The following is a 24,655-nucleotide window of genomic DNA, read 5'->3' as shown; positions in this document are numbered from 1 at the left end:
CTTAATGATCAATTGTCTCCAATTTAGTTTCTCCTTTTCTGCTCTAATTATCGTTGCAGCCCATATACACATATGAATAACACAAAATCAACAGAGACAACATTTACTGCCCATGCTTTAGTAATCAAAGTCCAATAGTAATCTCTGTCCTCTGTCAAGGAAAATGCATAAGTTCAGAGCCTTTCATTATTTTATCCTTGTAAAATGTTCTTTTTTCAAGGTAAACATTGATCAATGCAACATTAGCTTTTCAGAAACTTATTTTGAAGATATAATGCAACTCAATTATAAAAAAAAAAATCTACTTTTACAGTATTGGTAAAACATGTCCCTAAACCCCCATTTTTTGTCTTCAATGTCATATTGTCCCTCTGTGGTTTAATGTTCTAATGAACAGTAGCAGGTACTTTGATATCTCCAATTACTCCAATTAACCATTGAAAAAAGAAAAAAAGTCCATAGCTCCTACTAGACTGAACTTGAATTAACGCTGAGTTGTACTTATAATTCCACTGCAGGACATTTTTTCATATTATAAATTCATACATTATTTCATATTCACGGTAGAAGTTTTTGTCCCTTTTAGTATAATAATGAATGACAGTTGCTATCAATATAGCTAGGGTATATTGGGGAAAAGTTTTACCAATTTAAGTTATTCTGTCACCAGAGGAAACTATGTAAGAGTAAAGAGATCATCACAAAACATGACTCAAGAGTGAACTTCATGTTGTGTTCCTGATTGCTTGTGGCTGTGTAATGTTATACAGGAGTGTGGTTATGTTAAACACTCATTTCCTGAAATCTTGTGAGTAAATAATAAACATTTCGGTATTAGAAAGTTGCTTGAAAGATTCTTATGAACATATGTAATTCATTATAGAAATACAAATACACCTGCTTCAGATTTGAGGGAATAAACCATGCTCATTATAATGTCTTTCTATCCAACATACATTCATTAGAACACGAGTGGCAGAAGAATTTAGAGGTACGACTTTATGAAGTACTGATCAAGGGAAATTTCCCAAATGTACTTTTTTTATTTGACTAGAACAATGAATGACAACTTTCTTCTAGCTGGTTTTTGCTGGGATAGAATTCATGTTAATTATGATACATTGTATGGGTCTTTATTTGGATTGTGCATGAGCAATGTTCATTCAGGTATGGTTTCACTACAGCTGAGCAATCCTTACACAGCATCAAAGCCTTTTGTGCTACTCACCCCAGCCCACCAGCACACAGTTACACAAGGAGTTGGGAGAGGACACAGCCAGGACAGCTGACACCAAGTGAACAGAGGGATATTCCACACCATATGCTGTTATGCTCAGCATAGAAAGCTGAGGGAAGAAGGAGGAACGAAGGACATTCAAAGTGATGGTGTATGACTTTCCAAGTTACTGCTAGACATGTTGGAGCCCTGCCTTCCTAGAGATGGCTGGGTACCTACCTACCCATGGGAAACAGCGAATGAATTCCTCAGGGTTTTTTGCTTGTCTTGGGGGCTTTTGCTTTACTCATTAAAGTGTCTTTATGTTATCCCATGAGTTATCACTTTTACTCTTCTGATTTTCTCCCTGATCCTCTTGAGGGAGTGAATGAGTGGCTCTGTTGTGCATAGTTGCTGGCTGGAGTTAAGCCATCATGGTCCTGCTTATTGGTTATGCCCACATTCTCAAGTAGAACTGTGAATTTGAATAACAACTTCTTTCAACAGAAGGCAGAAAAACACTTTGCAACTTTAAGAATGGTCTAGTGGCAGAAATGAAGTGTTGCCTCTTGGTTAATCAAAAACTCCCTTTATATGCAAATAGTTCAAATTTTTTCTCTGATAAAATGAAAACTTTCACAGATAGGCGCTTAATACACAGGGCTATGGTTTTTGTTTCTTTATACATAGTAGGTAGAAAGGCACTGATTCTGCTGACTTTTCATCTTTATTCTCACAAAATGATGATTTGAACCTTGCCTGAAATCTATTAAGATTAATGTGGGTAAAGAATAAGAACAGAGCCGCTGAAATCTATGAAATATGAATCCCAAGTGTGGCCACCTCTCTTCATTCAAGCACAAAAATAATAATTAAAAGTATCTGATGCATTACACAAGATTTGTTAATTAATTAAGTGAAAGTTGTTTGTTTGTACTTTGCTATAATAAAAAAACATAGTACATGGAAATATACAACAGAATATACACTAATACTGGCATAAAGTTGCAAGCTCACACTGTTGGTACAAATTCTGGCATGTTTTATAGGCCTGATCTGTACACAAAAGGCATGTATAATGAGTAACATTTACATGTTATGAAGGGTGTGAAAATTCTGAACATGCTGATAATTAGAAACATGGTTTGAGGTTACTAGTAGTTGATTGTCTGATGTGAGCACTGAAAGACACTGCTAACAGTGATATCTAGCCAGAGATCTAGTTAATTGAACACAAAATCAGACAAATAAAAAAACTATTTTCTCAGAAAGTGTTTTTTAATTTCCTTCATTGGATTTTATAAAATAGCTTTAAAGGGGACTATCATCCTCTGATCACTCAAGCATGGCATATATAAGACAACAAGCCTCCTATTTTGTGGTCAGCATGCCTCACCACCAGTAAGGTGCTAGGCACAGATATAAACATTTTGGTCTACACAAGAGTAATTATGAGGCATTTGATAAAAAAAAAAACAAAACAGCCAAACAAAAAAATGTAAACAACAAAAAGAAGAATTACTCTCTGTGCTGTGTGTACAAGTCAGTACATATGTAGTTCCATTTATGTGATCTCTGAGGACTGCCTTTTAGGACTGCACTGTAGTTTATCCTTTGTTGTAACTCAAGAGAAAATGCTGATGCCTCTGTGTAGTTTGTATGACCTAGAGAAAAAAGCTAAAAAGCTAATTATACCTATTTGCATGAACAGGAACAGACAAGTCTTATGTTTTTAGTGCTGAAGTAAGAAATTGCAAATGCTAGCCACAGGTCTTTGACATGTCCAAGGCAATGGCACAATTCATTAAAGTTAGGTAGTTTGTCCTCATTGTTACTGGATTTCATAATCCTCGCTCATAACAAGGCAATACTCCCAAGTGGAAAATCTTCATGGAGATTTGTTTTCCTTTACATTGTATAATGATCTGACACAAATGAAACAGCAACATTTACTTTAGGATTATAGGGCAGTGTGAACTTTATATTTTATAAAGCAAATTAAATTTGTCATCGGACTTTAGTTGCTTACAAATTTTACAAACCCTTAAATGTAATACAAAAAATAAATGATGGCAGAGAACCATCTTCTATGTCCCACTGTTAAGTGTAGAAATATCTTATTCTGTCAATGTGATTTCATAGCAGGATGAAAAATGTCAAAAGTGGGGATGACAAATCAGTCTAGTGAGGAAAAATGACTCTCAGACAAGAGATGTCATTTGTCATGATTGCCATTTGACTGCACTTTCTCCTGTCTTCTCTTTCAGATGAATGTTACTTTGCCATTAATTTAAAATTATCTTAAATCAAAAATGGGTTGAACATGAAAAGCAAAGGTACTCGTCTTTTGAAGTTTTGCAATATGCAGAAACCTATTCAAATGTAAACTTACTGAAAACTGACATACACGTTTTAAAAAAGGTTATCATCATGAATTGTTAACTTAGAAAATATTATAGTTCTTTAGTTCAAAAGTCCATTTTTCCTAAATACAGGCAACAGCATGGCTTTTGTTCGAAACTGACACAGCTGAGCACAGCACTCTGAGCCACTGCATAATATGGGTGGTAATTAAGCCACAGCTTCAAGGTTGCATGGGCACAAGACAATTCAGCCTAATGAAGTATCGATTGGCTGCAGTCGAGGTAAAACAAGTTGACATTCATTTAGAGGTAGCAATGTGAATATACCACAAAGCCACCAAAGAAGCAGGGGAAAAAAAACAATGAAACTGAATTTTAATCTTGCAAACACAATTAAGATTCTTATTTACAGCATGTTGCTATCACTTAAACTAAAGCTAATTGCATACTTACTGCCCTGACATCAGATTCTTAAATCAGCAGAAATTATATTCATAGGCTCTTGGCAAAAAGCACATGAAGTTCAGTGTTTCTATTAGAACCTGTCCTAACACCTCAAAAACCTAACTGCAAAAAAAAAAACCCAAAAAAACCCCACATAGATTCCACCTTATTCCACTTTATTCGCATAGTTTCCACTTTATTCACACAGCTGGGTTTATTTTAAATGCTGTGATAAACTCCTCTGTAGCACAGGTTAAATAATTACTAAGGACAACAGTTTTACCTCTTAATTGAATAATTTCAAGTGGAGTATTTATATTGTAATATTATGCAAATATTCAAGATAGTTTTCAAAATTAGTTTTATTTCTTTTTCTATCTTACATTATTTTTAAAATCATAGATTTTGCCATATTTGTTTTGTGCACATATATATATATATATATAATTATGATATGCATAAAATGCATATAGCAGTATATAAATGTACATCTTTAGACTTACTTTTGTAATAATTTTGTTTCTAATCAGTAAAGTTAAATTCCTAAGAAGTGAGGTGTTTTCAAAAGCCACAGGATGAGTGCAAAATTTTTGACATTTGTATCAGAAAACTCTCCAGTAAAACAAGAAATTACTTTTTACTCCTAATAAAAAATCTTCAGGAGATTTAGAATGTGGATACAAATATCCAAGTGTTAAATTTTTTTTCTATGTAATCTTATATTTAGCTTTAAATTCCCAAAGTTTTACTTTTGTACTTTGAGATTGGAGTTAATAAGTAGTTTAACAATTTGAATAAAATATGTCTAAGCGAACAATATTAACAAAGAAGAGAACTCAAAAAGTAAAAATAATTTAATCCTTCCCAAACTGTATTATTGGTTACAAAGACTTCTCTGGAATTTCTTTGAATTTGGATTGTTGACTTCTATTTTAAATAATTCATCAACATCCTTTTTCCTGAATTATTAGCATTAAAAAAAAATTGACCAAAGAGGTCTGTAACTGTACGCTAGCATTTGTGACTAAATCCTTGCACTTTGCAAACAAATATTCAGAAATTGCAACAAATGTATTACATTACATAATTCTAACAAAATCCTCCTTATAAAGCTGAAATATGAATATATCATGAGTTTTTGCCTTCCATAAGTGCAAACAATTTACAGCTTGCACCAATCACTTTCATTTTCTCATGAAAAATGACTGAGAAAGTGCTAATGTGTCTAATTGCATTATAGACCCCTCCGGCAGACAGACATTTCTTTAAAAAGTAACTCATTAAATCACTGATTGCCAGATGTTGGGATTCACATCAATTGCCCTACTTATGTACTGAATTAAGGCAGTCTAAGCACTGAAATAAACATAAACTATTTTAGTAATTAAAGTATTACTTTAAAAATTCAGAAAAATTAGATCTGATTGCATTTACTGTATATCCGTGTTTACAGGCAAAATATTTTCATCATCACACTTGTAAACTGATTCTCAGTATCTATTAAGAGATTTTTAGAATTTAAAATAAGAAACAGAAAATAGAAGGCTATTTAAAATATAATTTCCTCCAGCATACCAGTGTTAAATACTTATAAAACATGTGTATTATTGGCTGGACGCTGTGATCATGGTCTACCTTATCAACTATCATCTTATGTGAAAATCATTGTCGCTGTAGGACACGAGAAAGCACAACGCGAGCTACCTGCTATTTTGCAAGGCAAAAGAGGAAGTTTAATTTCTGACTCTAACTTTTATACTTTTCCAAAGGTGACAGTGGATTGGAGAGTGAATGGGCCACCTCTCCAAAGACATTGGATAAACCACTAGTACATTAAGTTTCTCCACCCTCATGAAGGAATGCAAAACAATATGTTATTTACAGAAATTGTGTGGGAAAGTTTTCCAACAGAATGTAAACTCAGAAGGCTTTCGAAAAACTTAAGAATCGGGGCGACAAATCATGTAAAAGAAACTTCTTATGTCATTGATGTAGATATACAGCAATGTATATCTACATATTCCAAGCTAAAAAGGTGGCAATTTTAGTTTCTCTTGGTGGAAATGTCTGTGGTCTCTTGAAGCCAGGTCAGCACACTGCATAACATGAGAAGAAATACTGCTCCAGAGCTGATATACTACTTGCCTATAAAATTTCCCCCTTCTGCCGGGTTCTAGTCTCTAACCACATCCCCCATTATCTGTGAGGTCTACGGTCTAGATGGAAGTGGCAGATAGAATTTCTAGCCACTAGTACTTTTGTTAAAAGTAAATATTTATCTTGGCAAGGACTCTTCTGGGCTCACATCTCAATTGTGAAGTAATAATGAGAAGAATTCAACCCAATATCAGTGCAGTGGGGATTCCTAAGGCAGACATGTTCAGTCCAGCAGACTTCAATCCCTTTTCCCAAATGACTACAGAAAGAATCTCTGTCCACTGGAGATAAGCATTTTGGAACTAATGGCCATTTACAAATGCTTTTCTTTTGGCAGACAACCTCTCAGACCAGTAGTGAAGAAGCTGTGCCCCAGTAAATGGATTAGGGAAAAGCACAGATTACTTTTGAGAGAACTCATCAGCCTAGTTGCTATAAGTGGTTTGGATACACTGTACACTCTACCTGAAGAAATGAGGCATATTCAGGTAGTATCTGAAGGCCTACAACAGTTCTTCTGAAGAATTTTTTTTTCTTCAGAAGACAAGTTCTCGCTCCACACTGAAAACCCCCAATTTTTACTGCTCTTTCAAAACATGCTGTAAACAGTGTATGCTATTGTATTACTATTAAACAGAATCTCTTTTAAGCATTCAAGTCAATGCCAGAAACTTCATTTTGGTCAACAGTTCACATTTGCATGTCTTCAAAATTATTAAAAAGTAACTCAATAACAAAAAATGGGATCACCATTGGCTACTTCAACAGTAAAAAGAAAAAAAGACTGAAGATGCATTCAAAGTGAAAACAAAAGTTTATTACAATAGTTCAGCTGTTTATTTCCATATTTCATATTACAACTGTTCACGTCATCAAAATTCTAATAATCTTTTATTTACTATTTAAATATATTTATTTTCAAGTACAAGTGAAATCAGTTAATTGTGAAGAAAATTTAAACTTTCCCTACTGAAAAAACAAGTTCTCATAATAAGCTTGCACTGGTGCTGTCTTGTATTACAATATTTCTTATTCACAAAAGGAGGTGAAGATGAAAAGATGTAGCAGTAAATGTATCAGCTAATTTTCTGAATTTCATCAAAATAATTAGAAAAATTTCCCAAGAAATTTATAGTTTCTCTCCACATAAGTATCTACTCCCAAAAATCTTTATGTTTTTTTTTTCTACCTTCTGATTTGAAGCCCAGAATATTAGAATTTAACATAAAACTACCACAATCTCATAAAAAATACAATTATTTTAAAAACATGATGTTATTTGGGAAAAGATATTTTATTATTTGGCTCTCTATATATACAGAATTTGTGGACAATTAGGTTTGCCTCTTCAGAAAATGGAATATAAACACTCAGTAATTGGTAACTATAATTTTCTTATTTTTAAATTATTTTTTTCTATATCAATACTATGCAGTGATAAAACTACCTCCTAAAATATTTTAATCCATATAATACTTTTTTGAAAATATATATTTGTATGTTTCACCTGGAACTGTCATGATAGGACAAGGATTAATGGATACAAATTGGAAGAGGGGAAATGTGGGTTAGATATCAGAAAGAAATTTTTCACTGTGTGGGTAGTGAGGCAGAGGAAGAGGTTGCCCAGGGAGGCTGTGGATGCCTCAGCCCCAGCAGGGTCCGGGGAAAGATTTGATAAGGCCTTGAGCAATCTGGTCTAGTGGAAGGTGTTCCTGTCCATGGCTGGGGGTTGGGACTGGACAATCTTTAAGGTCCATTCCAACCTTTTAAAATTCTATGATTCCATCATTCTATGATAAGATTATTCTATCTCATCCTGGAAAGGTTCTAAGCCTATTATGTGCACTTTTATCTGTTAAGTGCCTTAGAGAGGTAAAGGGCACTGGCAGTTTAGGACTGGAGCCAGGAGTAAATTTTCAACCTGCATGGTTCTAAGCATATGGTTTATGCATTTGATCACACTTTAAATAACTTTACACTTATATTTTCTAGTCACTCCCAAGAGAAAAGAAAGACAGACAAGAGAAATAAACAGAAAAAATGCAGGTTGTGAAAAACAGGGATCTTTATCTATGCCTTATTCAAGTTCCATATGCTAAACTCTAGTTAAGACATTCAGTTTTGTCAACAAAAAAAGAAAAACTCAAAACTTCACGGTGTCAGTCTGTCTAGTACCATAGTTATAATCCAGGGACAGTACCTTTTACTTATTTTTAAATATTTGTTGTAGCCTGCATTTCAAAAATCAGAAGGATATCTGCAAGAAAGCGCTTTAAGTAAAGGTTACAAGTGATATAGTGTCTCAAAGATCTAATAATAAGATAAATGTATTTTACCAGGAGGTCATCAATTCAGATTCCACAAAAAAAATCAGCAGAGCTTTGACTTTTAAAAAATGTCATTCCAGTTCGTATTAGAGTAATGACTAATTTAGGAGGATGAAAGTCACTGTTTAAATCAGTCTGTCACTATACTTAACAACTCTGAACTGAAAGTTTTAGAGAATCAAACAGGCCCACACCAGAATTTTTACTCCAAGGGATGCTCTTTTTTTTTACACCAAAGCAGATAAACATGAGATCCATGTTGTAAGACATATACATGTGTTTAAAACTAAAAATTCATTGATTTCTAAATAGAAAAATTATTTCATAAACATATTACATTTGTTTATATTCCTACACTACTCAAGAACTAAGGCAGAATTGTATGCCTCAGAAGACAATGCAGCTATGAAGAACTTTCCTATCACAGACTGCAAGTCTCTGCTATGGCACTAAATATGCTATGTTTTCATTTGCATAAATTCAAAAAATTATATCTGAAAACTGATTAGTTTTCTGATCTCCTCACTGAACAGAATGTTCCAGATCTCCACTCCTCAGATGGATAGAGAATGTGTTCTAATTTTTAGCAAAAATTTAATTATGATAAAATATATATGTATTTATAACCATTTGTTCTCTATGCACAAAACTGTACTTTAAATTTTTCATTCCATGGGCCCAGCTTCATTCATACAAAGTTAGCATTGCCACAATCTCATCATAATGTCAAGTGAAGACTATGGAGATTACATTATGATGTCAAAATGCAATTGCAAGGAATTTTTATTACTATCTATGGTCACCACATTTACAATATCAAATTATGATGAAAAGTGTTTCAGTGTTTCTCTGGAGATGAAATTATAATGTCAAGCTGATGACACAATGAGGTCAGTACAAATCTTCATAGACCCAATCACAATGTTCATTGCAATGGGAAATATATGGAGACTGTCATATAAAGACTATAGAAAAACAAAGTGGACAGAAACTATTGGAACTCGAGCAAGCTTTATAAAGTTGGAAATGGCTTTGAAAAATATCCTTTTAAAATTTTTTCCTACTCTTTTTCCATCACGAATTTTCTTCTTTTTTTTCTCCTTGGTGTCATCACTGAACCAGTCTTTTCTGGATTATGTGTCCATGATTCCAAGATATTTTGGCTGTTCCTAACTTTTTTCCAGTCCTTGTTTTACATAATTCCCATTGAGTTTGCCCCTTTTCAGCCCCTAAACTATATTACAATTTCTCATCGGCTATTATTGAAATCTCAAGGTAGTATTTCCTTCATTTGTTCCTAAGAATTTTTGATCCCTTTCCTGACCATATTAAGACCAGTGTCGGCAAAATGCTCCTCACACAGGGTCTGAAGCCTGCTTCTCACTATTGATGACTAATTTTGTTACTTTTTGCAGTCTTGATGGTTTTCTTTACTGTCTCTACCACAAAAAATTACTGCCTGTTCCACTCATCTCTTGAATTACTGTCTGATTTTGTATCATCTTTTCCAAATTTTCAAGTTAAAATGTTTTCTGTACTTTTTCTTAGCACATGAATTTATCTCAAAAAGCTTTATTAAATCTGATTATTTCCTTAATCTGTCTTTTCACAATTCATTTATTGCAAACAGCATTCATGCCTCCTATGTATGCAGACCAAGTTTTGGGGTAAATTTCTTTTATAAACTCTTCCTCTAATAATTACCCAGGGCTAAAGTAATATTTAACAGGAAATGTGAAATTTTGCTTTGCAACAGACAGTGTTATATGTCTGAAATATGTTACCATCATTTGGATAAACTTCAGTTTGTAAGCTAGGGTCTGAATCCTCTTTCTATATTTGTACAGATTGATGCTAAGCAAAAAATAACTGCCATATTATAAAACTATTTCCAATACAAAAAGAATATAAAATCTTACATTCAAAACTTTTATATACCTTTATCTTAATCAATTTCTATCTCTAAATCCTTAGGAGGTTTTTCCTTTATTTGAATTATCATGGTAATATTTATGTTCCCCTAATAGAATAGAATCTATATTGCATAAAGGTAAAAACAAGTGTCCTATCGTCATTTATATTGTGTTTTGAAAATACATTTGGCAGGAACAAACCATGATATTCTAAAAAATTTAAGGACCATAAAATCCACTGATGTCTAATCTGATTGATGACCCCAGTACCAATACAGAGGTAGACCAGTACAGACTATACTCTGGTGATATCTTTAGGGCATATTCATCTTCCTTCTTTTTACACATTTTAATCCTTCTCTTATTTGAGTGTCCTCTTCTAAATTAAAAGGTATTTCAAACCATAATATTGTTACAGTTTTCTAAATCAAGAGTGTACAAAGACTTAACATTTTTCCACTTGTTTAAAGCTGGTATTCATCAGGACAGCATGAATAACAATATTATCTTCACTGAAGCAGATTATTCTCACTTCTTCTTAAATAATAAATTATATTGATGTGATTTATCCAGAACAAGTGCCATAAATATTTTAACCTAATGCTAATACCAATCAACTGGAATGTTTAATGCAAATGCAAAAGAATATATTTATCATAATTTCCTTATTTTAGAATTTATCTCCTTCATTTTTCCAGCACCAGAATTTGCATGACCTTTTTCTCATAAAGACAATGATAGAATAGCATTGTAGATTCTTTTTTTACCAAGCCCACAGTCTGCTCATTGGCTTTAGGTCAGTAAAATTTTCCTTTCTTTGATGTTTAATCTCCTTTTCCCTGGTTTAAAAAAATGGAATAATTTTACTGAGCTAATGTAAGTTTTAAATTTCTGTGTTACCATTCTGGATTAGATATATTAAATTTGTAAATTGTATATTTTAAAAACATTTTGAATCTGCTTTTGTTTTCAATATCTTTTTCAAAGTGGGAAGGAAAAGTCATATTTGATTATTAATACAGCAGTAGATATAATTCTTCATGTACTTTTTCAGAAAAAAAAAAAAAGTAGAAAAAAGGGGAAAAAGCAGAAACCCCAATATTAATAAAAAAGAAGTGAAGAACATGTTTCAGTAAAAGTTTTTTTCACAAACTTGAAACAACTAAACACAGACAAAGGCAAAAATATTGGGCATAAATAAAGTAGGAGTATATAAGTCAAAAGTGATTGTCAACCTATTTAAGAAGGAGGATAGGATTTATTAGTACTTAGTATTTTTGGAAAGAGTTACCAAGTAACCTAGATATATGTCTAAATATCTTATATACATATAGATAAAGAAATTGATATCTTGTACAGAAGAGCGAGAAGGAGTAAAAAATAGCTAAACCAGACTTCAAACTCTAGCCTTCCATAACTTCACAGACTGTGAATATTCCAACCTCCTTTTTTCATGTACTGTACACTGAGAAGCAGAGAATGATGGAGGACCCATGAAATTTTGCATCCACTGCTTTAATACAATGCTATTTTACTTTTATCCATTCATCAGTGTAGCAAATTACCACTTCTCTCTTCATCAAAGCAGCATGGAAATTGGTGTGAGGCCTGGTAGAGTCATCTTTGCACAGGAGTCCTGATCTATGACAAAAGGACTGATGCACATATAATATCATAGTATCATAATTGTGAAAAGGGAGAATTTCTGTTTAAAGCATCTAATAAAGGAAAAAAATATATACTCTACATTGTTTATTAGGGTCAAATGTAAAGCTTAAAGTCATTGCATTAACACATCTTCTAATGTTGCTCAAGATTATTCCTATGTCCAGATTCTTGTCTACAAGATTAACATAACAAGGATGCTTGAGGCAATGGTTAAAGTACAAACTAAGAAAACTATTGTCCATCGTGGACACTAAAAATATGGATTATATACACTGATTTGCTTGTATGTGCCTTATATGGGCTACCCCTGGCAAGCAGTCTGGTTATTAATACTTGTTAACACAAAGATGAGTGTGTACATGGTATCCATGTCACACAATACAAAATTGTTTAGGGTGTATCTGCCCAAAAGTGACAGATCATATTAAAGAGAATTATGAACATCGGTCAGATGAAACAATAATCAGAGATCGCAGGATCATAAAATATCTTGAGATGGAAGAGACAATGAAACATCAAATTCAGGCCCTCCACGGGACAACCCCAATAATCACACCATGTGCCTGACAGCATCGTCCAAACATTTCTAGAACTCTGTCAGGCTTGGTGCTTTAGCCAATTCCCTGGAGAGCCTGTTCCAGCCCAAGCACCCTTTGGGTGAAGAACTATTTTCTCATATCCAAACGAAACCTCCTCTGACACAGCTTCAGGCCATTGGGTGCTGTCACTGGTCACCAGAGAGAAGAGATTAGTGTCTGTACCACCTCTACTCCCTACAAGGAAGTTGTAGGCTGTGCTGAGGTCTCCCTCAGTCTCCTCTTCTCCAGGCTGAACAGACTCTGTGACATCATATGGCTTCCCCTCAAGGCCTTTCACCATCTTAGTAGCCCTCCTTTGGACACTCTGTAATAGCTTTACATCTTTATTATGTTGTGGTGCCCAACACTGCACACAATATTCAAAGTGAGGCCACCTCAGTGCAGAGCAGAGCAGGACAATCCTCTCCAGTTGGTGATGCTGTGCCTACCCCAGGACGGGGTTGGCCCTCCTGGCTGCCAGGGCACTGCTGACTCACATTCAACTTGCCATTGAACAAGACCCCCAGGTCAGCTCAGAATGATGTTGGGAGCAAAGGACTCAACCTGAAAGGAAGTATAAACTAAGCTTGAAAATTTGTGACAATGGAGTGAGGTAGTGGGGGTGAGAGCAAAAGGCAAAAGCCTGCCAGAAGTGATCCTGTGCCCTCTGCCACAAGCCCTTCCAGCAACCATGTGGAGCTCACTCTCAGCCACCATAGGTACACCCTGGGGATCTGTACCCTGAGTGAATGGGGCTTTCTTCCTGGGACTGTCACCTCTGGGGTAAGGAATGACAGAACAAAGCTCAAGCTCAGGATGCGGCTCTTGCACAAGCAGGTTTTTGTAGATGGGGTCCCTCATGTTGAGAGGAAAGGGATCTACACCCTCCAAAACCTATGGCAATGGGTGCATGTTTCTGCATGTGTGTGCATGTGTGGATGTGTTCATCCACAATTAGAAGTTCTTGGGATTAGTTATAGAAGGGTGTTTCAAAATGTCCAGGTCTTTCAATTTATTAACTTTTTAAAATTATCTAAGTGACAAGGATTATTGTACTAGTATTGACTCTCAATACATAGTTCATTGATGCCTGTGGTTAATAAATTAATAAGTCACTTCAATTTTGATTTGATTTAAACTCCAAATATTTCCCTGCAGCAGCAAGTCTCCACTTTCATCTAAAAAAATCATAAATAACTGCAAGGATTTTTGTGATTTCTAGACTTCTAAACACTCCTGTGACAAAGAGGGGAAAAAGAAAATTAAAAGAAATAAGAAAATACTGGTATTTTTCCTATTATTTTTCCCTGATTATGAGATGTTCTGGTTAATTCAGGAAAAGAAGACACACAAAATATAGCAGCACTGAATGTTTATAATCTCTCTAATGTTAGCAAGGTTAGCAATGTTTGATGAATCCACATGAAATACCAACTAACTTTGTGATTCTGTTATACATTTGTATTAATGCATACTGAAAAGGCTTTGCTTATCGAAGCAGCAACAACATCCCTACAAGCAATAGCTAATAACGCACCTTGGGGCATATACTGATGCTAAGAATATAGTATTAATTTTTAGACACTTTCAGGAAAGTATAAATTTTAGACAAACCAATACAGTTTTCTGTAACAAGGTACTTCGTACTAAAGTGTGCATAAATTATCAAATAACCCCCATCTAGAAGATTCTTAGCAACAAAAATGTAAATATCATTAGTGTTTATCTATGAAATACTGTTGCAATGGAACCTATTCACATTTCCTTTTATTTAGAGAATAAATAAAGTGGTCCACAGACCTCTTGCTTCTAAACATTACTGAAGACCTCATGACAGCAGTCTTTTATCTTTCAATGAAGTGAAAATTGCAAAAAAAAAAAAAAAAAAAAAAGAGAACTACAGATGAATATTTACAAAACAGAGAAAAAAAATTCAAACGAAAATTTCCATCCAAAAATATAAGCTTATCCTGGCTTTCACCAATAAATTGATAAAAATATTTAGTGTCTTTGTGTCTATTCACACTAAATATACAAATACTTCTCCCTAAAGACTTGGATTTCCCCATAGTTTGACAGGGCGTCAGTCAGAACACATATAGATACAATGGAAAATGTTCTGAAATTCTTAACAAGGGTAGATAGGCAGAAATTCAAAATACAATGTAGGTCAGATCTTTCCACTTACTTCAGCTATGATTTGAAGAAGGGAATTAAATTCCCATATCTCACTGACTTTCACTGGGATTTGGGAACCAGACACTTCTTTAAAAACCCTAGCTTTTATTGAAAATTCTCACAGTCACTTTGAGAACCATCCTCTTGTGTGTCAGGTGCACTTTAACTGGATTTGAAGGCAGTTACTCCTCCCCTCACTGGACTCACAGATACTCCTTTGTAAGCTGTAATGTGGGCTCTTCAATACATTTAGTTCTATGAATAATTAATGTGTCTCCTGCTCTCACCACTTGATTTCCAGTTATTTGTGTTGCATGCAGTATGCTGAGCCAGTTTCATAGCTCCTAGACTAAAATGCAGGTTTCCAATCTCATAAAGTGTAATGAGATATGAAAAATAAGAGTTTAAATAATAATAAAGAGCTTTAAACCTGTCTCACATTTCTTAAAAATACTAAAACTAAAATCCCCAAGAAAGAAAAAGTAGGTGTTGTTTATGGAAAAGAAATAGAAGAGTCTATGCAAAAATTCAGTGAGTATCAGAGAGGGTTTTTTGTTTGATGTTTTATTTTGTTTGAGTTGGGGGAGTGTGTTTTGGCTTTAGTTTTTTTTCAATTCTGTTAAAAAAGAGAAAAAAACATTTGGAATATCATCTTTTGGTTGGTTTTCATTCATTTGCTAAACATAACTTGGACAGAGTTTACAAAAGCAAACATATCATTCAAGCTAGTCACCACACTTCATGGATGACTGAATAAAAATGAGTTTTTCAAGAGGTAACCAAAATTACTGCCTCAGTGAATCCATATGTACTTACATACTGGACATAGAAGAAAAAAATCAGTTATATGTCCTTCTAAGACAAAGTAGATCAATCTCATTGCTTCTATAAGATATAAGATGAATTTGAACAGACTGGATAATTTCCAGAAGCAGTTATATCAGTGCAGATAAAATAAAAAAAAGAGTAGCTGCAAGAAAACAGACTAGATTGAAAACTGAATGCAAAACCTCTAGGTCGTTCTGGAAGAAAGGAGAAGAGATCAGGAACTTTTTCTTATTGTGGTATTAAATTAAAATAGTAGTTAAAACTCTTAACAAATGTTGACATATTATATAAGTTTACATTTACTGATTTTAGAAAAATGTCTTCACCTTCATAGAAGCAGCTACTTATTGAAAATTCTTTTCTGTGAGTGATGTGATGAAAAGTTGCAGTTTATTCATTACAGTTTAACTGAAGTACTTCAATTAGTTTAAAATAATTTGTACAAAAAAGAGGAGGAAAATCTACTTCTGTTACTAAAGCAATGGAAATCTGGAGTAGTTTCTGTGAATTCACTGAGTTTTAATTCACATTTTAATTTGTTGTTTTATTTTTCTGCACCTTTTTATCAGAGACTTAAATAAATAAATATTTAAATAAATTTAATGCCTTGATCCTACCACTAAACCAAAAAAAAAAAAAAATCACTTGCTAATTGCAGAATCCATCAAAACAGAATTAGAAAATTATATCAGATTTTTTTTTATTATTATTATTTGAAAGACAATTTTTTTAAAAAATTCTTTAGCATGGTATTCTTACTTACTTTTTTAATTTAGGGGGAGATTTCAGGACTCATTCCTTTTTGATTCTTAAGCATCATTCAATTTGCTTTCTCCAAAAGCTGAGCAGCAAAAAACCTTGATCAGGGATTGCAATCTTTTCCTTTCAACTTAAAGCCTGAGAAACTTGACCTTTTTGCTGTTCACTCATTTAAATTTCCAGGTTCATACCTCAGAGATATATGGGGAGTTTGTAGTTCTGCAGGTGGGTGGAAGTGATACATGCATCTCAAGAGCAGAAAGAAGGATAGAGAAAACAGTGGGTGTGCAATAACTTTTCTTCTCTACAACACCTGACATCTTTGATTCTCTCCTCTTTGCAGCATCTCAATATGTTTGAGCAAGACAGTGCAAAGCAGCAATAACCCTCACAGTGTTTGTAAGAGGTTGAAACAAGGCTCCAGCCCGTCCTCCTGTCTCCAGAAGTGGCCCACAGCACCAGGTTACTGCAGTAAAGATACAGCCATGTTCTCTCAGAACATGTTCACAAGCTGAAGAAACATGCAGCATAGAAAATGTCAATGTGTTCTCTGTCTCTGGGATAAGTTGTAGATAGGTCTATCAAGTAGCCAAACAATGGAACAACATCCATAACAGATATATCAGGATGTATTTAGCTGCTTTAATATAGTTCAACTTTATGTGATGTACAAAAACAAAAATATACATACAGCAATATAATTATACTTAGTCTGAAATATAGGAAAAACATTTCATATACATATAAACGGATTAAAATTCAGAATGCACAATAGATTTTTAACCACAAGTGTAAAGTTGTAGACAAGTACACTATATGTCCTTTTTGTGAAAACTTATATGCTTCCTAGTCTACTCTCAGTTCTATAAATATATGTATCAATAATAAATGTATGTGTAAATAAAATTGCTTGACACAAATGATACTTAGCTTCTTTTTCTTTTGGATGCTCGTAAATATAAGATGAAACCCAGACTTCTTTAAGCCAAAGAAGGTTTTGGAGATAAGACAAAATAATCTCCAGTTTCATTATGAAGCATAATATAATCCTAACACAGCACTGTAGATGTCAACTGAGCTCGTGAGAGCAGAGGGTGCAGAAGTCATTACATATTTTGTTTGAAACCTCCTGTGAAAGTACTGAGAATTTATGTTTGTAACGTCCTCGTTAAAACACAAGGTTCAGACTGATGCTGTATAATATATTGTGAAAAATCAGCAGAGTTACTGGGACCAGTGGTATTTACTGCTGCACCCCAGAATGGGTGCTGACACCTTTTGTTGTGCTCACCCACAGTGGCTGCAGTGGCGCAAAGGCTGGCAGCTGTGGGGTGATGCACGTGAGAGGAGCCTGGGGACTGTTCTGTGCCCAACAGCACTGGCAAAGAAATGAGCACCTTGGTGTGTGCCAGAGCTTTGAAAGAGCCCACGGTCCCCTCAGCAGGTGTGCAGGGGTGGGACAAGGGGTGCATGCACACATCCCCAAGGGACTGCCCTGCCTCAGCCTCCCTTCCTTGCCTCACCGCTCACCAGAGAAGCTTTCATCAACTGTGTGCAACCCTTAGAGAATATGAGGGCAATTAAGTCTGGAGAAGGGGGAGGATGTATGACTTTGACACATTGTTTGTATTCCTGCTTTCTGCAATACCCAAGTCAGTGATCAAAAGTTTTCTTTTATTGGCAATAAATTTTATACAATTCTCTGACTCACAAATGTTTTGCCTGGGACAAGTTTGTTGCTGGTTTACAAGGTCTACCACACTCCTTTTCTAAGCATTCTCTCCACTGCTGGTGTGCAATAGCTCTTTGAGACACACATTTATTTGAAAAGGGCTCTAGAGATGCAAGTTATTTCACTTGATCAAAGAAATAGAAGGCTTTAAGATTTATTGTCTTTCAGTGATATTATTTCCTCTCTCATTAGTATTTTCTTCTTTAGCATGTCTAAGAAATTAATACCAGGTAAATAAAAATATTCTATCTTCATTTTCCCACTCATTTAGAGCTATACTCATCTACAATTATATCACATTAGCAATAGAGATGCTTCAAGTATTGCTGTGTTGGAAACACTACTTAATATTTCCTCTTACAAAGTCCAGCTTATTAAGGTAATATTAGTGAATACTATTTTTTATTCTGTAAAAGGAGATGTGTTATAATTTTTTATTAAATTCTTCACTTTAAAAGTAAAACAAAGGAATTTCTGTAACTTTTTACCTTAATGAATTAAGTTTTATATACTCAGTCATTAATCAGAAAGTTTACACAAAAAGCAGGACATACGATCAGTCTAATACAAATAGGAAAAACTTCATTATCTCCCTAGAACTACATATAAATCTTAAGAAAATGAAATTGACTCAAATCTTTAGCTTTTGTACTGCCATTATTGATACATACTCTAAGTAGAAAGAAGGGGTAACAATTACTCAGAAAGTTATGAGGACACAGATAGAAGTTTTTCCAGCGGATCTGCCTGAATGCTTCTTCCTAATACAGAAGTAAATCTAAGTAAAATACGTTAATTATAAACTAGATTGGGCTCAGACAAAAAGCCCAAAATTTATACTCCATTTGGGTTCAAATAGCTGACAATGTCTTGTTATAATACGTGGTGTCATCTGTGTTGTCTTCTCCTAGAAAGGAAAGAGATTCAAGTGATCAACTGCAACGTCTAGAGTGTTGGATCTTCTGCTAGCATTGGTATCAAGCCTCATTTATTATTTATTTATTTATTGGGAAAAAGAAAACTCATGTAATACATTACTGCTGTTTTGTGGGACTGTATTCTGACACCAGTGGATGCTATGAAAACCAAGATGATGTTAAAATCATGATGCAAGTCTTGATGCAAGTCACAGAACAGGACTGCAAAATGGAAACATTGAGACCGTTCAAAATTTAGTTTCAAATTCTTAATAATTCACATTCTCTATTGTCAGTCTATTCCACTGAATTCTTCAAGTATGTATTTCATATATATGGAGGTGCTTTTTAGCATGAAACCACTGTAAATCTAATGATTTTCCATTTTAAATAAGCCTTTTCATTATTTTTTTAAGATAAACAAATGCAAAAATATATTTAAAGCAAAAAAAATTAAATTCAAAAATACATTATTAAAATTTAAATAAAAATTTGAATATTGAGGCATAAAATAAGTTTTGCAGTTATTTCCACAACTGTTGAGTTCTTATTACTTTTTACTTCAAGTTGTATTTGACAGTCTTTGTCCTATTATCAAGCATAGAGAATATTTAAGATGAAAGATTTGACCGAGTGTTTATTTTTAATTTTGATTATATTCATAATAGGAAAGAACTTGTTGAAATAGTCCAGGAAGAGAGAAGGACAGGGTAGGAGATTAAAAAAAAAATAAAGAAAAGGAAGCTTTATCCTCTTCCTCTTCTTTTTATATTCTTCAGCTGTACACTTCAATAAGTTTATATTTTTTTCTGAAATTATTCACAATTTGAATAAATTTTTAGGCTCACGGTAAAGTGTTAATATTGTTTAACTTGTCTAATAGGGATAACTTACATCCTGTGCTGTCCACCCTTTATTACAGAATTTTACATGTTATAGCATCTATAATTTCTGATGTCTGGTTTGTTTGATCTAATACCCAGCATCTTCATTTTCATACTTTCTTTTTGGATATTTGATATATTTTAAAACTATTTTTCCAGGGCATGCAAAGGTGCTTTGGGTTTGGTGGAAGTTTGTTTTTTGCTTGCATGTTTTGGTTGTCTTTTTTTCCTAATTCCCTAGAGTGTCGGTTCTTGATTATTTTCTTCACTTATCTTTAAAAATGTCTTTGTTCTTCTTGTGTGTTTCTGTCTCTTTGCTTGTGACATTCCTTCTAACTATAAGTTTCCCTTAATTGGCAGGTTTGCATTTGAGTTTCCTACGTGGAATGACCTCTCGTTCCTTGTTCTGCAGTGTCAGGAAACAGAAATGTCATTGCTGATTAGGGGCCTGAACCCTCTGCTCCTCCTTCTCATACAGTAGGCAATCTTGTTCTGTACACACTCTAGCTGCAGGGTCAGCCTTAGGGGAACTCTAAACAAGTGTCCACATGGGATACCAAAGTGGAAGGGGCACTGGTAGGGGCAAGTATTCTTTGAGCTCATTTGTCTACCACAGAAAGACTCTTCTCTCCCTTTAAGTGTAAAATGTCCACTGGCATTGCCCAAGTGTGTACATTTTAACCAGATAGAAGCATTTTTGTGCCTCTGGCTTACTACACATGTACATCAGTGATGTTAATAACATCTCTGCCTAACAATGTGACACTGAGATGCACTTCTAATGGTTGTCTTTTCTCTGAACTGAGATACAAAAGCTTTCATTTTTGGTTCTGAAACCCTCTGTTAAACCAACTTTGACCTCATCCCAGGGCACGATTACCTAGTCTTGCTTGGGGCACCTGAAGCTCTAAAGATGGCCTTGTGTAGCTCTGGTTGAAAATCTCTCTGCTCAGTGCACAGAGTGCATCCTGTCATACAACTGAGTGGAAACCTCTGCTTTTTCCATTTTTGCTCCTCACCTAGGGAAGTGGAACAAACCAGAAGAGGGAGGAAGAGAAACTACACAGAAAAGAACAGAAGGTAGTGGCTTCAAGTGGCAGGGAACATGCATAAGACCAAAACTTCTCCCTAAACCAAAGGATTCTGCAAAACAGAGAAACTAAAAAGAGGGGAGTGGGAATAACACTTTAATTCTTACCATATTCGTAGCCTGAAGGAAGTCTATGGATGATCTACAAAGATGAGGAAATGGAAATGAAATTCAAAGGACTAACTGTGGATTCCTTTTACAGCAACTGAGAAAACTGATATTGCTTGGAGTATTTCAGGGATAAAGGAAGAGCTTTACTCTCTAGTGCAGGAGAGCAGTTCTATAGTCACAAGGATAGCTTGTTATCTACAGCAACTTCACACCCAAACCAAATCTATTAATCCATCACATGGTCTTATAAACTCACATGAATTTAATTTTCATTTCACTTATGAATATTATGCATATGAATTTAACTTCTATTATGCTTATCTAAATAGCTTAAAAATAAAATATTTGTACACATTAGAAAATGTATTTTATAAAAAGTTGAACATCTGTGTGCCTATTTTGTCAGACAAGTGTACAGGTTTAGTATTAAGCAAGGTTATTGCTAATGTAGATTTTTATTCAACATCCTAAATAAATATCTAATTTTTTGTGAATTAATAAAGAAAAAACAGAAAGAGCATTTTTTATTTTTAAAAAATATGATTTAGAGGTGTCAATGAGCCACATTTCTACAAACTCCTTCAATAAGAGTAAGTAAAAACTTTTACCAGTTTCATAAAGCTATTTTTGGAAGAGATGTAAAATTCAGCTCCTCCTGACTGGCCTGTCATTAAAAATCCCATGACACTTTTCACAAAAGAAGGGCTATTAACCATAATATTCTGGCCAAAGTCCAAATCACTTTGTGGCTACCGAATCCCCAGCTGAAATAGTTAGTCTACATTTTCCTTAAAACCTTGCTGTGTAGGCCACCAGTTTTTTTCTAATAGACAATGTCATTTTGATAGGACTTATATGAACATTTAATATGATTATTGTGGATCAATGCAGTGATCCTTTAAAAGTTAACATAATAGCAAATCTATAAATTCTCAACAGCATTTAAAAAATCAGATAGTTTGAAAGAGATTATTTGGTTATTGGCATGCCCTTCTTTTTATAATTTTTCTCTCTCTCAGTAATTTTCAAGAATAAGCTTACACAAAATGTAGTGATATTCATTACCTGATACATGATATTCACCAGGAATTCATGGGCAGGTAATTTTAAAAGTATCCAGTCCTAGAATTTTGAGTTTCTCCCTTTTACTGGACAATTATTTTTAGATAATTCAGTTGAAGAAAAAAATAAATTGTATTTAGCATGACTTGTTTAGATGAGATGCTGTGAGAACATTTGGTTTTCCAAAATGTTATCCTTACTACTGAAATGCAGAACATCTGTTCTGTCCTAGGTCAGCTGTGAGAGCTGGAACAGTGGTTTCTCCTACTCTGCACAGGCTGAATGTATGTACTAAATTTGATGTTGTGAGACTGTTTGGGACTAGCCTATGAGTGCTGTCTCAGACCAAGACAGGTCCATAAGAAAATCCAACCCATGATCTTTTTCACATGGTTTCAGCCACACAAACAGTCTTTCTCTTTCCTGAACACTAAATATATCTAGAAATTATCTGAACACATTTCTTACTGCTTACCTCCTAGCAATGCAACTTAATGCAGTACAATTTCACCAAGCTAAATCCAAATAAGTAGGTTTAGAATAGGCCGACATTTTAACCTGCTGGCAGTGAGGAATCCTAGTCAACTGAGACTGTTTCTGAGTTGCAGTAGGAGTTCATATTAGGCTTGACACCCTTCAATAGTTATCAATTCTCTGAAAAGCAAAGATAAAATCAGAGCTGATAAAACTTATGGGATGACACAAAGATTGGCACATCGGTAAATAATGAAGACAGGCAGTCATGGGAAGTGATCTGTAACACTTGATGACTGGACCAATTCAAATCATGTACAGCCAAAGTTATAGATATGATTTTGCAGGACTAAGGAGCTACAATTAGGTGAGACATTAGAAGAGTTTAAGGTAGTCATTCCAGTTTGGTGCATTGTGTACGTCCTGGTAAAGGTGGGCATATATATTTTCCATGTGAGATTAAAATCTTGCTTTTTCCTTTTGTCCTCATGACTCTTTTGACTCTCATGACTTCCTTCTAAAAATTTATCGGCTTCTGACCCTTTTATTTGATTGTTTGCCTCTTATTTGCATTCAGGTTTATGAGTTTACTGTTGTTAGGGAAAGAAGAAAAATTTCCATCATAAGACTTCAGCATGTTCGAGTTCCATTTCTAGAGTATCATAAAGTGTTCTCAGAAACCATTGACAAGCACATGCCATATACAAATAATTCAATATGAACCTCCAGTTCAATGCAATAATGAAAAGAGACAGTCTGATCTGTTGGTATGGAAAGGGAGAGTATTGAGTAGGATTAGAGAGGCAATTTTATTTTTGTTGTTCCAGTGTGCATTTTCAAAAGAGTATTGAAAAACTTAGAAGGGTTCAGATAAAAATTATTCAACATCTTGAGAAAAAAGCTCAAGCATGAGAGACTTAAATAACTTTGGATAGATCACCAAAAAAAAAAAAAAAAAAAAAGTCCAGGGAGAAAGACAAAGACTAGGCTTCTTAAGAACCTGTAATCTGGTAAAGAAAGGCTAAGGATGAATATTTTAGAGGCTGAAAAAGGACAAAGTCAAAAAAAAAAAAAAAAAAGAATAGTTATCATGGAGGATGAGGGAAGAACCTCATGCTGTATTTAGGTGAAGATAAGACGGTTTGCTGGAAAATATACTTCAGTCAAACTCAAATTACTGGATTCAATGCAGCAATCAGGAGCTAAAAGTCTGTTGCTTACTTTACACAGCAGATAAGACTGGAGGTCTCATCAACCCTTTTTTTGAGCCTAAATTGAACAGAATTTTTATCAAATTCAGTTAAACACCCTGAAAATTCTGTCTCACTTTTCATAATTTCAAATATCACCAGACTTGAGACTTCACTAGGACAAGAGGCTAAGCATTTGTGAGAAATCCCTGACTCAGGGAGATCCCACTGTATGTGATTTTAAAATAACAGGAAATATAAAGCAATACCAGATGTGAAATTTCCAAGATGAGTATGAAAGGACAGTGTCAGCGCAAGCATGAAGCCTGAAAAAAGACATAGTCAGTCTTGGGGGGAGAAGAAGGAAAAATGTGGAAGAGGAAGGAGAGAGACCTCCAAGGATTAGTTTGGAAAAATATGAGATTAGTATCCAAACGTCTTGGTGCTTCTCCAAAATAAACTTCTAACCTTTAAGGCTTCATCTACCCATCGTAATTGTAGCTGATCTTGAAGACTCAAGCTGCCATAGTCATGGGTCTTAAGGGCAGAGGAGAAGACTATAAAAAAAACCCCAAACAAAACAAAACAACAACAAAAAAACACACCCAAAGCTTTTAAAATATTATTTATGCTAATTACATTTGTGAAAAAATTTTTACTGCATGTCCTAACATGGAATAGCTCCATAGTCTCCATCTGTTTATCATCTAAGATGTGTTAGCAAGATGTGACTGCTCATCGTTCTGCTCTCTCACAGCATG

At 34.4% G+C, this 24,655-nt stretch overlaps 1 long non-coding RNA gene across 2 annotated transcripts in view; it reads left to right on the top strand.

Moving 5' to 3' along the window:
- The window catches only part of LOC115493921 (uncharacterized), an 82,262-nt gene extending 64,541 nt beyond the window's left edge, over positions 1–17,721 (top strand). For both annotated transcript variants that reach the window (XR_012054185.1, XR_012054184.1), the window contains one exon: positions 16,778–17,721. This is a non-coding gene — a long non-coding RNA (uncharacterized lncRNA). The remainder of the gene's footprint in view (positions 1–16,777) is intronic.
- The last annotated feature ends 6,934 nt before the right edge of the window (positions 17,722–24,655 follow it).

This window comes from Taeniopygia guttata, chromosome 2 (genome assembly GCF_048771995.1).
Source record: "Taeniopygia guttata chromosome 2, bTaeGut7.mat, whole genome shotgun sequence".
NCBI classification, from domain to species: Eukaryota; Metazoa; Chordata; class Aves; order Passeriformes; family Estrildidae; genus Taeniopygia; species Taeniopygia guttata.
Note: the sequence above shows the minus strand (reverse complement) of the source record. Positions and strands in the feature narration are given on the sequence as shown.